This window comes from Aphelocoma coerulescens, chromosome 1A (assembly GCF_041296385.1).
Source record: "Aphelocoma coerulescens isolate FSJ_1873_10779 chromosome 1A, UR_Acoe_1.0, whole genome shotgun sequence".
NCBI classification, from domain to species: domain Eukaryota; kingdom Metazoa; phylum Chordata; class Aves; order Passeriformes; family Corvidae; genus Aphelocoma; species Aphelocoma coerulescens.
Window position 1 is genome coordinate 60,175,182 of NC_091014.1, and position 16,197 is coordinate 60,191,378.

The following is a 16,197-nucleotide window of genomic DNA, read 5'->3' on the forward strand; positions in this document are numbered from 1 at the left end:
AAAATGAATTCTCAGTGTCTTGAAGGTGGACCAATCAAAAAAAAAAAAATCCAGAGGTACTTTGCACAGAGGTTTTCTTTTTCTTTTTTTTTAATTTAAAACAACCTTAATATCCAAAGTACTGGAAATATTAATGTATTGGAATAGAAGGATTTACAATGGCCATCTGTGACTTAATTATTACTATCCCTGTTCAAGGATTGATTAAGCAGATTAATCAGATGATTCTGTACTCCTGCATGATAAACTATGACAAACTACCCAACAGACTGACCACCAAGGCATCAGAGCCTACTAATAAAGATCCTGCTCTACATTCAAAACAGACAGGAGCACCAAAAGGACACCATGAGCTCACAGGAGATTCTTGAGTCACCTTGAAAAAAAGTCACTCCAATAAAGTGGATCTCAAAAGGCAAACAGGGTAAAACTACACTGAGGAGGCCACTTTCATGACACTTCCAACTGAGAAGCAGAAAGACATACTTCTACACTTAAATTGTTTTGCCAAGTCAGAACCTGGTTATATTAACCTAAATGCTTCTCAGGAAACAAGCACACAGTTTAAAATTCTAGGAAAGCTAAAATATTATGCAAACTTGTACTTCATTAACAAATTTAATCTTAGGTGACTAGAAGTTATGGTGCTTCAAACTCAGCCAGTATCTTAGAGGCTAAAAAAACTCATTATGCTAACTAAATGTAGTGCCACTGTACTAGGTCCTCTCTAAAGCAACAAGCTGTGAGATATCCTAGTTATTTCAAAGAACTCCTCTTAGAAATAGCACGGGTTTTGTGGTCAAAAGGAATGACAGTTTCTTCCTCTTGCTGTGAGAGTTCGGAATGAGTTTCAAAAATAAAGTTACCTTTGCTAATAGTGACATTAAGATCTTACAGCCCCTGTGAAATTCCAGAGAAAGCAGAAATTAGTGTAACATCTGCTGCCTGTCGCCAGGCATTTCTAAGCAAATTGACTTTATTAAATAATTGGTAACTTGTTTATATTTCTATAGCTTGCTGTAGAAACATTGATTGATTCAAGCAATCCTATAATTTCATTGTCCTATAAACTTGACTGGAGATAAATAAGGATTTATGTTCATGGATCAATAGCTCCACAATCACAGCGAAAGCCAAAAAACCCTGCCTAGACTAGTCTTGTAGTTGCAGAGAGACATATAAATGTTTGCCTTTGTAAAAATATTATGGTAAGAACTGCTAAGTTAAAATTTCTTTGGTGAAGCTCAGTTCATAAAACACCACGAAAAATACCTAACCTTATTTGTCTGATTGAAAACCTACTGTAGATAACAAACTCCAGGCTTGAATTCTCCAAACTATGCTTTGGTGCTGGATCACAGGTCAAAAGAACTGTGAAAAACTTAACAGAAGTACCTTGTTCTATAACTTAATTAAACAAACTTATTGACTAATACAACACATTTATCAATACCCTGTCAAAATTCAAAATCACAAATGGGAAAGGCACCAACAGTCTCAAAAAACTTGAACCTCAGACAAGGTAAAGAAGTGTTCTTCACCTGAGGTCCACCACTGCTTTTTTCAAATATCACATGCTCCCAGAAGAAACTCCACAGATGTGAATGGAAAATGTGCCCATGGGTTATGGCCTTCAGCCTGACAAGAATGCTAGAATTCTTCCCATCTGGGAACTGTGGGCAGTATCAGCTCTCTCTTTATGCCTTACCTCTAACTGCCTAAAATCAGAGGGTTTGGATGCAATTGTCCCTCTGAGATGAGTTAGAGAGCAAAAAGAGAGAGCAAATGAATGTGCAATGTATTAGATTATACAAACACGCCAAAACCAGAACAGGTACTACACCTCAGGCACTACCACTACTAGTCTCGGCACAGAAGAGGCAGTAAACTGGCAAAAAGGAGAAAGAAAGTTGGCAATGAAGCAGGTCAGACTAATACTATTGCCACAGCAATGGTTTTCATACCTCAAAAAGCCCAGAAGCTATTAGTTTACATCCACATGTAGAAATGCAACCTGACTGCAAAGAAGCTCAAACTGGCAGCAAAATGAATCACTGAGGACCAGTTCTTCAGCAATTCTTTAGTGGCATCTACAGAACCACTTCTTAAGATGCAGAAACACCCCTTCACAGGACGCTCTCCTGAAGAACACCAGGTGCAGGGTTTGGTAATGCTCCTCTGACTTCTGTAGGTGTGGCAGGGGAAGCTGTTGCCCTGTTGCCTCACTTGCCTTTGAAAATGTTCCCCATGATAAGCATTTCAAAATGACAATAACTGCACTGTGAACAACCATGATGAATATTTTCAGATGGCAGTAAGAATACAAAATTTATGGGGCACTGAAACACACAAAGCTGAGACAGGAAGATACATAAAACCTTCACACTGTGGGGCAAACGCAAGGACAATATAAAGTATACTGAAACGCCTTATTTTCACTAATACCCCTCCCTATACAGAGCATATTTGCTGCCTAAATGTATGCATCACATGATGAATACTTCTTGGTAGATCATGCCAAATATTCTCAAAGGCCTTCTTACCCATAGGAAAGAGAGCACAGATAACTAACATGCAAACTGCAGCCCCCTTATACACAGCAGAGGAGTACATGCAACATACAGGGAGCAGCTTTACTTCAGTCTTTTGTGCTTTCCCATTCATTGGGCTTTTTTGCTGCAGACTTTTCTGCTGGCCGCTTGTACACTAATTCACCAAATCAGAAATCCCTTCAGCTATCTCATTCTCAGCAGATATGCTGTAACGTGGGCATGCTTAACCAGTAAGGGGAGAGAAAAGAAAGAGAAAGTGGAAAAAGAAAAAAATTATGCAATCACAAAACCAGCACTTCCAAATCCCCAGTTCTTTCTGAAGTCTTGGTTTAGTTTTTTTCCTACAGCACTGGTTGTTCATTTGTGCAACTGGGACAAATACAGGGGGAAAAGACTGTCAAGCTCAAAGCAAGGAAAAAAGTGCTCAAAAGCTGTGAAACTCTAAGGATCAGGGCTAAAATACTAATTAAACTATTTTAATTGCTCAATTTAAAAAATTGTATGTTTGTCCTGCAGTCTCATGAATCTGAGAGTAAATTTGTGATTTCTGAATGCTTGAGGTTAGCAATACTTGCAAAAGGCATGAACCCAATAAGCTGACCTATTAGCCAAGAGAAGAGAGGTTAAGTGGGAGACTAAATAACCTGACTTTATGAGTTGAAACAGCAAGAAAAACTTAGTCTCAAAAAGATTTCAATCCTGCTGACACTCTTTTTAACTTCATCTCTCAAAGTGTGCTGTAGTTGGGATCTTAGCCTAAAGTTTACAGAGTCCAGCCTCCTTCCTACCTTCTGATGCCTTCTACCAAGTGGCAGATAAGCCTGGCCTTATATTGTAGCTGGGCTAGTGCGAGAAGGAAATATGTATCCTTCTCAGGGTATAGGGAACTTTCTCCTCCAGAGCCTCTGCTCTGTGGCAGCTCAAGCTAACTAGAAATGCCAGGAACCACCCAGATGCGTGACAGACTAGCTGGGTCTACTTCAGACAGCCCAGGGACAGAGGGAGGTTGTGGTGAGCTGTAATTCAGAGGGGCCCCCGCGGATGCACCTGAGTATTCTAAGGGTGTAGCAAGGAATTTTTGTAAGTCTGGTGCAGGTAGATGCTCTCTGTCCTCGTGTGATGCACTCAGCTCTGTGGAGGGGCAGCACCAACTCCAAACATGAAATATTGTTTTTCTCTCAGTATATGTAACTCCAATGAACCTTACTGAAGCACTGAGGGTACACTGAGAAGATTACACTCCTTAATGCGCAGTTACAGCTGTACTGTAAATGCAACATTACACACTTTCTATTATGGTTCAAGACCACTCCGCTCTTCAAGACTGTTATAAACCTCAGAAAACAGGGGTTTATAATGGAAACACTGAAACACTCAACTCTAAAAACCCCAGCAGAGAGGAAATATAGCTATAAATTCAGCTTTTCTTTTCCAGCATACACATTGGCAAGTTATGAATAATATGTATTTCTACACTTACAACAGACAGACACACACACTGCTTAGGGTAACCTTTGCTGTGGAGGTGGAGGATGGAAAGAGCTCACAGTGAAAAGAGCAACCTTTCTTCTTGTGTTTTAGAGTTAATGCAACTGCAATAATGACATAAACCCAGCAATTGAAATTTAGTAGCCTGTGCACCAGGGTTGACTTTCGAATGAGCTTTTTTCAGAAAGGGTCGGTTATGTTTCTGTGGTCAGCAAGAAAAAGACATGAGCCCCCTCAAACCCCCTCAGCCTTCTTTGTTTTTAAAAAAGAATTGCCTGTTATGATGCTGTTTAAATTGACATTGCAAATCAGCTTGCTATCCATTCAAAAACAGATACTCTATATATATTCTCTTCTGCATATAATCTGGTGCCTATCTTCTTAACACTACCAAGAAGCGAAATTTGGACTAGCTTGCTAACGTAAAAAACCCCGCTCTGTTTGGTAAGAGAAAGATGGGCATGCAGCTGTACTACCACTGTGGCTGAGGCATTTGAGGATTTCTTTAGATATTAATAGCAACTGCAGAGGTGGGTCAATATAATCCCATTAGCCATATCACACTGTTTGATTTCTGATGTGTATGAGGAAAGGAAAATAAAACTGACACAATTGCTGGGAGGAGTGCTGATGTTGGGCAAACAGGAAAATCCACACCTATTTTAAACACTGCAGCCTGACTGTCAGATGGGGAAAGGTAAAGTAGGGAGCTCCATCCACCTTCAGCACCAGGAGGGAGGGGGCAGAGGCCCCCATTACTGCTGCTGCCTGCACGGGGCTTGGTGCCACCACCATCCTCTTCCTCAGGCACCTGCCTTGCCCCAGGGTTTCAGTGGCATCCCCAGCCAACATACTTCTCTGGAGACATTCTTGCAGGAGTTCTGACACTCTGGCTTAAGCTGCCATATGTACTGTCCACGTACAGAGAAACACTCAAAGCTTAAGCTGCCATATGTACTGTCCACGTACAGAGAAACACTCAAAGCTCAGCAAGGCTGCATGCAGGTATGATCCCTGCTTTTTGTACTAGTGCTGTTCACATCTAAGAAAGTTTTTGGAATGTGTAGGGAACACTTTCAGATTCAGATGCCCCCATAAATTAATTTCTATTCCACTTCAGATGCGCCCAGAAGTTATTTTCTATTACAAACATATCAGCAGTGCCACTAATCAGTCTATGAGGTGTATGAAAAACTTCACCTGGAAAGCAGCCCGTGAGACCTCCCCGTTACAGATGCTGGGATTTTTAAGGTAATGGATTAGTTTGTAGAAAGTCTAGCATTTCTCACCAACACCTCTAACACTAGCTATATCATCCTCATTTCAGATCTGAGGGCACTGCGTTTAACCTTTCTGCATGTTTGATTCACGAAGGACACCAGCTCTTCAGCTTTCTGCTTTCTGCCTTTCTGTACGACAGCAGTCCTGATGCCACGGTGTGCAAGCCCCACATATCCAAAAGCCGTACCTCACACTGACCCAGAGCTCCCAAGCCTCTCAACAGGAAGGGAATTGCCTCCTTGTCCAGACCTGCTCAGTTCAGCATTTGGCAACATCTGCAAAGACCAACAGCAAAGCTACTTTATTGCCATTAAAAGGGCAATGCAATTCCCAGCAGAACTGAGAACTCCCCTTCACATCTTCTCTTGGGCGACACTTTTACTAGGAGGGTCTCCTGTCTTAGCTTCAACCTTTTTTGTTTAAATAGGGTCTTGCACAAGTAGCCTCAGTTAAAAACTCTCACTCTGCTCCCACAGTTTTCAGCCTCCCCACTGCCTGCTGCTTCACCCCAGAAGCAGTAGCTGAGAACCAGTGACCCTGACCATAAGTAATGCATACAAAAAATCACAGGTCTTCAGACTAATTAGTAAATTATTTGTAGGAAAGGACCAGCAGGGTCTAATTGTGTCACTGAACCAAGTCTCTATGCACAGGGCATTACTATCTCATGGACACTTAGCCCTGGGAGGTGTGCAGTGTGTTCTTTTGCAAGGTGTTTACCACAGCTCTCTTGTTGGTGCTTATACTCAGGTGTAAGGACTAACAGCAAGGCTGGAATAGTTTCCCAGGCACCTGCTTGCCAGAGGATCACAGCCAAAATGTTCAGAAGTGTTTTATCTTACCCACAAAGCACACAAAACCATTTCTCCTGTCTCTGCTAGCTCCACAGCAGCCAATTGTCTTTTTTTAGAGTTTAATGTTTAAGTTGAGATGATTAAGAATCTCTTTGGCAAATTAGCCCAACAGTTAGAGAGAAAGGACGCGTGCTGAAACCTCCACTCATGGTCGTGCGGGCAGAGAAATCCCTGTCCCCTCAGGGACGCTGCCTCTTATTCCCCAGGAGGCACCACCCTCTTACACCCCAGGCTCTCCCACCATCCATAGTCCGATTGGCTTGTCAGGATGTCATCTCTAGGGGACAGGTTCTCGTCACTGGGGTGATTCGCTGGTCTCGGTCCTATCAGGAGGTGGTATTTATTCCTTATGCTAAGGAGACATGACTGGCACAGACCTTCTTCTGGACCTTTCCCTCGTTACCAACTTGCATACCCGCCCAACATCCTAACATCGATACAGAAAATGCTCCTAACACTACTTCCCCTTAGCAATGGTTAATAAACGAATTTCCTAACAATTAACAATCAACCGACAAAACCATTAATAACCAATACGTGGTTAACTAATTAACAATTAACAGGGAACCCTTAACCATTCTCTCAGCTACGAAAACCAACTCAAGTCAGTTCAATTATAACACCACTTCTCTGTTTTATTAAGCAACAGGGTGAAATGGAAGTACTTCCACGGATTTTCACTGTAGTGGTCTGAACAGCCTGAAACTGAGTTGCCTCCAGTTCAGCTATCAGCAGATACACAGGAAGAAGGAAATGTACACAGCCTATTGCAGCCACATATGCAAAACGTGTATTTGTCAATTTCTCTCTACTAAGACCTAGAAAATCAACTTAAAAGGAAAAAAATACTTAAAAAGCAAGCTTAAATTCAGCAAAAAGCTGGATGCTATAAGACCCTTATTCACTAGAGAAAGATTCCCAGTCCCTCTAGGGAGTGGGATTCCTACCTTCACTTTTTCTAAGACTGAATGATTATTTATCCCACTAACCTTTACCTAAAGGAGCCAACACTTCTAACCATGGCTGCAGGGGAGAATGGCTTCTCTACCTGATCCCACATGCTGACACTGCAGACAGTGCCGCCAGCCAAGCCAAACTTTGCCCAAGGATGTGCCACAGGAAAGACATGGCAAAGCCTCCCAGCCAAAAGCACGGGGCAAGGAGAACTAGGATGGACTACAGGATTTACACAGAAAATCCCAGGAGATCTTTACCTTCAGAGGTCTCCCATGCCTCCTCCAGAGGTTCCTGGTTGGGGTGCCTGCCAGCAGCTGCCCTCCAGCAGCCTGACCTCGGCAGCAGTGAGGCGCCGAGCCCTCGCCACCCCTCACACAACAGACAGGTGCTGGGAGAGCTGCCAGGCAGGGCCGCGGGACTACAGCTCCCAGCAGCCCCCGCGCGTCCCTGCCCTGTCCCCCTCGGCTGCCCCCCGCCACGCCCTCTGGGGGCTGTAGTTCCGCCACCACCCCCAACCTCTCCCACTGACATGCTCCTGCAAGGAAAGGAGGCTTTGCGTGGCCGCAAATACTCTGAAACCTTTAATATATTTCTTTTTTTTTAAGTCTATATATATATGTCTACATTAAAAATTAAAAAAAAAAAAGGCGCAAAACTCAGCAAATATTCTTATCTCCAGCCGGGGGAAACGGGAAGTTAGCGTACTTCCAATTGTCTTTCTGCTTCTGGTGGGGGTTCTTAGGTTTGCTGTGAAGAAAGAGGGGAAAAAGTGAAAAATAAAAGCTCATAAGCCAGTGTTGCCAAAAAGCTTTGCAAAATCAGATGGGAAAAACTTAAATGTTCCCACACACTAATTAGTTAATTTTGCAAGGTATTTACCACAAGGTAAATTTGCAAGGTATTTGTAGGCCTCAAGCCTACAAACGTGCCGATATTTAACTGTATCCTCCACTGAAGGGAATGCAATTGAATCTCATACTCCACTTGTTCCAGAAACTCAGGGCCTCTAGAAATTATAAGCATGGCTTAGTAATGCTGAGATTTTAAAAGTAATTAAGGGCTTATCCACATTGGGAGTCACTGCGGAATAGCTTCTCTTGCGTAACTCCCCTTCCCTTTGCTGGACATGTATTTCACACTAACACTGCTTTATTCTGAACTAGTTTGCCCTATTCAAGCTTTCAGTTCACAAGCTCCCTTTGCCCACATGGATGGACTCATGCAAGGTGAGCCTAAATTGCATGTTCTGTTTTCACCTTGTGTTTGAGCATTCATTTAGGCATTTGTTCCCAAAAGCTAGGCATTTCTTTTGAAAACTAGAGGTGAAGTTTCTCAACAGTCACTGCTGCCCTGAATTTGGGAGATCAATAGGATCACTACACACCACGAGACTCACAAAAAACCCCTTTGGGAGCATGGCCCTATTTGCCTAACTGTGAATGTTTGTTTTTCTAACACAAGGCTGTGCAGAGGAGAGAAGGTTCTCCTTCCAGAGTAAAATCTACTCTTATTAATTAGTCCTTGTGGGTAGCAAGTTTTAGCAATTCTTCACAGAGAACATAAAATTTTTAATCTGTCCAGAATATAGCCAAGGATTTAAAGTTTTGCCCAGTTTTTATTAATTGAATATGCATAAAAAATGTCAACAATGTACAATGAGCCAGAGAAGTTCTTCCAAGACCAGTAGGTATTAAACCCATGGGTATATCAACAGGTCCCCTTTACTTGAGGTGAAGAAGAGAAGGCAAGTAATAGGAAATAATAAAACATGAGTGATGCAGGAGGTTTTAGTGTCCAGACAAGTGGTACCCATAAAGACTTCTTAGCTTCTGTGCAGGACCACATCATGGCCATCTCTGTCCAGTTGCAGGGCAACGTTTCTAAATGAAAAAGACTTCCCAGATGAGGAGGAGATGATGTAGAGGCAGATACTGAGTCCTGACAGAACTGCAGAGGACTCACACTGCTCTGTGGCTTCCAGCTCTGAGGCACAGCCCAGTTCTGCGCGGGACCGAAGGGAAGCTGCAGGACTTCTGCACCCAGATCAATCCATTGAATGGCTTCTGGATTCCATCTGGCCCAGGGAAGGGTTTAGTTGCTTTGCAAGGCACTACAGCTCATCTTGTACTTCTAGAACAAATTGGCAGCACATGAATAGCACACTTAAGCCATAACCCGGATAAGCCTTCCAGGATAATTGAGATTCTACAGTATGTGACTTTTTATAGTAAGTTTTCATAGACTTGCCAGAAAAATGTGAGTTTTGACCTAGGACTTTTCATTCCAAGAGTTCTGAATAATCTATTTTAATGCAGGTTTAGAAAAGAAAAAGAAAAAAAAAGAAATATGTTCTTTTGACTTCTAGTTCAATTGATAGAAGATTTATTAATCACAATCATGCAATTTATATCAGAATGCCTGTATTAAAGCAGATACATGGAAGAACTGCAATGGATTGCTTCCCAAGGTCTTGTGGCATTAAGAGTGGAATTATGTTTGCTTTCTTCTTTTGTTTTGAACTCTCTAGCACTTGGTTGACTGAGGCAGCCTCTCTTATTAAAAACTAGATGTAAGAGAACTGCTTTTGTGAATGCACAGGGTTATTACTTACTCCAACAGGTATTTTGCTAGTTTCTGACTTGCATAACTACAAACACCATGAATAAGTCTATTGAAACTGCTAAGGTCCATCTAATGTTTTCATCTTCCTACTTCCCAGAACAATAATGGTCTCGGTCATCTATTATTTGCAAGAATTCACAGATAATATCAGAATAAAGAGGAAGCATGGATAATACAGCACAAGACCCTCCTATTGTTTCACTGGAATAGGGAAATCCACTGCAGACTAAATTTTCTGTAAACATTGGTCTGACGCTGGCTGCCCTTCTTCGCTCCCTGAGGGGCCGACTGATGGGGAAGCTCAGCCCACCCCATTCACCTGACTGCCTGTAACCCAGAGCTGAAAGAGTTGCCATCTGTAAGGACCACAGCAGGATGAACATATTTCTTTTCCCATATGGAAAAGAGATGCAAATTCCAGGTGCAGATGATTTCCCAAAAGCAGAAGGCAGGACAAGAGGAAAAAGCATTTAACGCCCATGGTGCCAGAACTGAAAAACCCTTTCACAGGAGAACTGTGAACACCCTTCATCTCCATGTACAGAGAAGAGTGAGTCAAATTCACAATGTCATGCAGGCTCACACACGGCAAAAGCTTTCCATGTTGCTTCCATATTTTGAAAAAATCAGAGCTTTCCTCAGCATGTTCTCTTAAACACCTAGCAGGCAAGGGGAAAATGGAAGCAGAGCCAAAACAACACCCTTGCAAAGTGCTGAGCAGCAAAGCAAAGAGCCAAAGGACTCCTGTTTCCCCTGAACACCTTTCAGAGCTGCACCCTGGTTTCCTGGGCGCTTGGCTGAGGCAGCAGCTGGTGCTGCCATTGCACTCCATTCCCATCAATATCCCAATGTGCAGCCTCAGGGGACTTGCAGGGTATTTCCATTGGGTTTTGCTGACCACGGGCGAGCAGAGAAGTCAACTTCCCAGCCAGTAGATCAGATAGCAAATATACGGCATGCACAGTACTTAATTTGTAACTTTGACATATTAGAGGCTAAAATAGAAGGAAGCTCATGGGAAAGCAGGGATCCAAAACTAAGGGTTGTTCTCCCTCCTGTGTCTGGGGAAGGCTCTGCTCTTCTCTCCCTCGGCACTTGTGGCCGATGAAATGAAGACATGGAGGGAATCTGGGCTGGGGAGGAGGACAGGAGGGGCTGGATCCCGGCGGGCAAACGGCAGCGGCTCCGCATTGTTCTTGCCAGCAGATGGAGCAGGGCTGGCATGGGAAGGGTGAGCGACAGGAGCGGGAGGCCCTACTGCCTCTATCCACACCTGCCCCTCTCCCAGGAGCTTCTCCTGAACTAGATGGTCTCCCCTTTCCTGCTGCAGGGTTCTCGTTCCCTCTCCTGGCCAGCGGATCCATCCCAAAGGTCTCTCTCGATGAAGGTAAGCTTCTGCCAGGGCTGCTTCCCCTGCAGTGATGTCTGCAGAAAGCTGAATACAGCAACGAGGGCTGATGAGTATAAAAGCATCTATTCCTCCCTACATCTCCACTGGTGTCTGCATGTCCATGCTCATATCAACAAACACCCACTCTTTCGCTCCTAAAGTGTGGACTTCCTCGAGTAGACAGAGACCTTCTACATACCTGTGACCGCCTTCCATTTCTCCTGAACTGGTTCTGTGTCATTGTCTCTAGCTGTCAGAAGGGTAATTTTCCACTCTTACTTCCGTTTCTGTTGAGTTTAAGCCAGGATCAACATGGAAGATGGATATGTTCATGTCAGGTCAGCAAATTAAACCTAGTGAGCGAAGAATAACCAGATTCCAAAGGTGAAAATACAGAGATAGGGGGAAATGGAGAGGTACTGTTTTGCTGCTTAGCCCTGGACACAGGAATGAATGGAAAAACCCCATGTAACCCTCCACCTACCCTTAGAGCCAAGACCAATTCCCAGTACCCCTAGCACCCATTTCTTCATTCCTTCAATTTGCTTTTTTGGTGAGATTGTCAGACACAGGTCCTTCTGCAGCTCCCACACATCCTATATGTTTCAATCTTTCAAAGTCAGAGATAATCATGGTTGTCCCTTGATAAGCACCCATCAGTGTGTTGTTCCCATCCCAAGATTCCTGCAGATGCAGGTCACACAGGGGTGAGAACAAGAGGAGCACTGGCCGCTGCATTTTCATCTGCCAGTTTGAAGAGGGACATGTCAGAGTCCAGCTCAGCATGCTGTGTCAGAGGGTCAGTTTTGCACAGGTAACTCCTCTGCAGGTCGCAGGCCTCCTCACAACAAAGCTGCCCTTCTGTGCACTTATTGTTAAGACTCAATGCTTATTTTTTCCATAGATAATGAAACATATATATGTAGTAAATGTGGACAAAGTGGGTGATCCATGTGTCATTTTATGAATATTGCACGTGCACTGGCTTGAGAAAGGACAAGCAGGCTCTGATGGGTGGGCAGTGCTCAGTGAGCATTATAATCAGGCAGTTTAATACAGATGTAGTGCTGCTAATGTGGGCATCATTCAGTGCACAGGAAGAGACAAGGATACGGTAAAATATACAGAATAAATATTTTCTGGTTGGCAAAGGTTACATTTGCAGGTAACTCCAATATTTATGTTGCATTCTTCCGGCTTTTGCCTTTTGGTTTTCATTATTCTACTTTTTGGAATTAGTTCATTCATCAGTTCATTCATCAGTTCTTCTCAAAAGAGTTGGAATATTTTGTTCTTTTTTTATTATTGTTAAAAAGCAGCTCTTTTGTTTATGTCACATATATGATCGTCACCATCATTAATTAAGACATCACCTAGTGTTATGCCCATAGGGGAAAATCCAAGCTTTGTAAATGGAAAAGTACATCAGTGTCTCATTTGCTTTATAATAATCTACACATTAGAAGCCAATACATAGTTGTTTAGCCCTGGTATGTTCCAAAACTGCCATTCTGGTGTCATTTATTTTAGTCTATTATAGAATAAAATGGAGATGATTGAAAATCCTAAAGCTCATACCTGAGAAAGGACACCAAGAAATCAGCATGGATTGTACTCTTGTTTACATTTTTTTAGGGGCAGAAAGAGATCCTGCTGCAGAAAATGCCTTTGACATAGGTGTTTGAGTGATCTGCTACGCGGACAGTAAAGAATAATATTTTGTAAGGTTTTTATGGGGTATTAAAAATCCAAGGTGGCCAAGTTTCCTAATTGAAAAAGCAGAATATCTCAGGGTTTGAACAGAGGCACCATCTGCACCAGAGGGACCCCAGACTAAGTGACAGTGAGTGTGCATGTATTTGTGTGTGTGTGTGTGTATACATATGTGTGTGTGTGTGTGTGTGTGTGTGTGCTTCAGAGGGACATTCTTTGCTTCAGTTCCATTATAATTCCTTTAAATATTTATTACTGGAATGTAAATTCTGCTGAAAACTGAGGCCTTTGCTTTGGAAAAAACAGACCATCACCTACCACGGGTGTTGTCACTCAAGTGAAATAGCCAAGTCCCTTTTGGAGAAACAACAGGATCCGGTTATATAAACAAGTCATTGCATTGAATTATAAGAGTGGGGGGGAAAAAAGAACAAAAACCTGCTGACTGCTGGTGTAACTACTCCTTGGCTACGTGTGAACTGAAGTTCTGCAGATCTAGCAAGAAGCAGGAGCAATATTAAAATGAATTGGTTACAAATAGTGGAAATAGTCCAGCAAGCACATTTACAGTATGCAGCCCTAAGGATGGCTTTGCTTTCAGATTGCTTTGTCTTTATTTTCAATGTAAAACATTAATAAGCTTCTTAAGGAGATTGGGGATGGGAGAAAACATTGGCTGAACACCTTAAAGCCCAGGAAAATAAAAAAAGTTCTCAAGTTGCTGGATGAAATAACAAACTAGAACGGATTTATACTTCTTACACTGCTATGAAAGCTTTACTTCTAGATCATTTCCAGACACCAGAAAGTTATTAAAATCCACAAAGGGAAAAGAAATTCTACATTTATATGAGCTTTAAAACTTATTCTGGGACTTCAGCTTGATACCAATGTAACGAAAAATAAACCTGTAATTTGAAAAAGCTAGTCAAAAGGAGGAACCAAGGACCAGTCTAGCACTACAAACACTTGGGAAGGGATTTATCAAATAATATTTGGGGTTACAGTTTATTCTGAAGGGTCAAAACTGGAACAGACTGGTGTGGATAGTACTAGCGCTTAGGCTCAGGTATTTGTATCACTTTAAACCCTACTGTCATTTCAAGGATATAAATAGGCTTGGAAAAATCAGATTATTGGAAGGATTAAATTGGGATCAGTGTCAGTAATAATCTATTCCTTTGTGGTGACACCAACTGAAATAGGGAAAGTTTGGGGGAGGGGAGTAATGCCATAGAACATTGCCTACGGATCATGTGGGAATGGGGAATATAAACAAGGGGAAGGAGGGTTAAATAGCACAGCTCTCATGTGCCCAATAGGCAGGGTATACATAAGGACAGAGAAATCCTCCCTGAAAATAGCATTGGCCAAAGACACTGTCTCACCAAAGGCCAGTTACAGTGATGGAGTGCCAAAACACACCAGTCTTTCTAGTTTATCAGGCTAATAAAGTCTGTCTGTGTGCTGCACTTCCACACTTCCAGTCCCGCCACCCAGCGTGCTCTGAGAGCCACAGAATCATAGAGGAATCATAAAGGAACTTTATTTCCTTTTTTTTTTTTTTTCCAATCCCATTGCCTGAATCTTTTCCCTACAGTATCACTCCAGTTACCTCCTAGACAGGCTGGAAAAAAAGGCAGCACATACCTGGCTGCCCTGTCTCTGGGCACTCTGGATTATCCCAAGCTGAGGAATGTAATGTAGTCTCCAAGCACCAGCCCCTCCATCTCCAGCTCAGTTCATGGCACTGCAATGACCCCATCCAGTCCTCGTTCAGCCATCCCCAACTGCAATCCATGCAGGTGTTGCCTATGTAAGAGCTAAGTGAGCAACAGCTGGCCCAGGCTCCTTATCATTCCCCAAAATACATTTCTAGAAGTACAATAAAATTTATTTGGCTCTTTGGGATCCAGAATGATTTTGATAGTGGTGACCTTAATTTGGTGATAAATTGCCCCTGAATTTTCTTTCGTCCAGAAACATGAGAGAGCAGGGTACACAAGGTACCTTGTGGTGGTTGAGCAAAGAAAGCATATTTATATCTCTTTTCCATCTTGTCTTTCAGAGAAAGTTAAAGACTGGGTTTTCAGTCTGGAGCTCTCTAAGTGAGATCCTGCCTCCCTGATAAGCCATTTTCTGCTTAATCTGAAGATGATTAGAGGGCTGTAGCACCTCTCCTATTAGGAAAGACTGAGAAAGCTGGGGTTGTTCAACTGGATAAGAGAAAACTCCTGGGAGACCTTATAGTGGCCTTCTGGAAGAGGGCTTGTAAGAATGATGGAGACTGACTTTTTAGTAGGAACAGTAGCAACAGGGCAAGGGGCAAGGGTTTTAAACTAAAAGAGTATAGATTCAGACTTGATAAATGGAAGAAATTTTTTACAATGAAGGTGGTGAAATACTGGCACAGGTTGCCCAGAGAGGTGAGAGGGGCCCCATTCCTGGAAACATTCAACGTTAGGTTGGACAGGCCTCTGAGCAACCTGATCTATATGAAAATGTCCCTGTCTGTGGAAGGGGAGATGATGTTTAAAGGTGCCATCCAACACGAAGCATTCTATGATTGTATGGGAAAGGGTATTTCCCTGGATAGGAGTCTTTTATCCTTCCACTGACCACTGAGTGGATGGTGCTGGGAGACTGATGGCAGTGCATCTCAGGTCTTTGAGCAGGTTTCTATAAATATACCTGACCATAAGCAAGACAGTGGTGAGAAGAAAGGAATGCAAAGTTTCTTGGAATAAATTGCACTTCACTTACACTTCCCAGTGACAGGAGCAAAAATCATTGGGTGGGCAATTCCCAGCACTGTTCCCAGGTGCTTTTCCAAGAGTTTACTTCAACTCTGTACAGAATGAATTATTTGGGTTTTTTTTCTGTTGAAGAAGAAATAGTTGATCTTTGGAATTGTACATTTATACCTTTGTCTCTTCAGAGGCTTCCTCATAAAAGTGGTTCTTTTCACATTTCCCATTGGATTTTTTTTCCCTAAATATGTATTTAAATTTCTTCCTGTATTTCTTTAGCTGTAAAATGCAAGCCTCTGCATCTACAAAAAGCTCATGTACTTCTCTTTTCTTTCAGTCTTTCAGCTTCCCACTTTTACTTCTGCTCAGGTAATTACTTATTTATAATTATTTCCCTCTTTATTTACCTGGGCATGTATTTTCCCTGGGAAGCCTCTGCCTGGTCCTTGGGAGTCAATGTAACCTGACTCCAGCCCTGTTTGCTCTCTGTGAACCTTCTGGCGTCATGGAGCAGCTCTTGGCAATTAAGGAGTAGGATCACTGCCTTGCTTGGCCCTGGGCACTGAGCACTGGGTGCTGGGTGCCCATTC

At 42.7% G+C, this 16,197-nt stretch overlaps 1 long non-coding RNA gene across 1 annotated transcript; it reads right to left on the reverse strand.

Annotated features, from left to right (window-relative positions):
- Positions 1–8,745: 8,745 nt before the first annotated feature.
- On the reverse strand, positions 8,746–14,650 carry LOC138104731 (uncharacterized). The gene is made up of 3 exons (XR_011148239.1): positions 14,508–14,650; positions 11,344–11,497; positions 8,746–11,189 (listed from the first exon to the last, which is right to left on the reverse strand). It is a non-coding gene; the product is annotated as an uncharacterized lncRNA (long non-coding RNA).
- Positions 14,651–16,197: the final 1,547 nt, after the last annotated feature.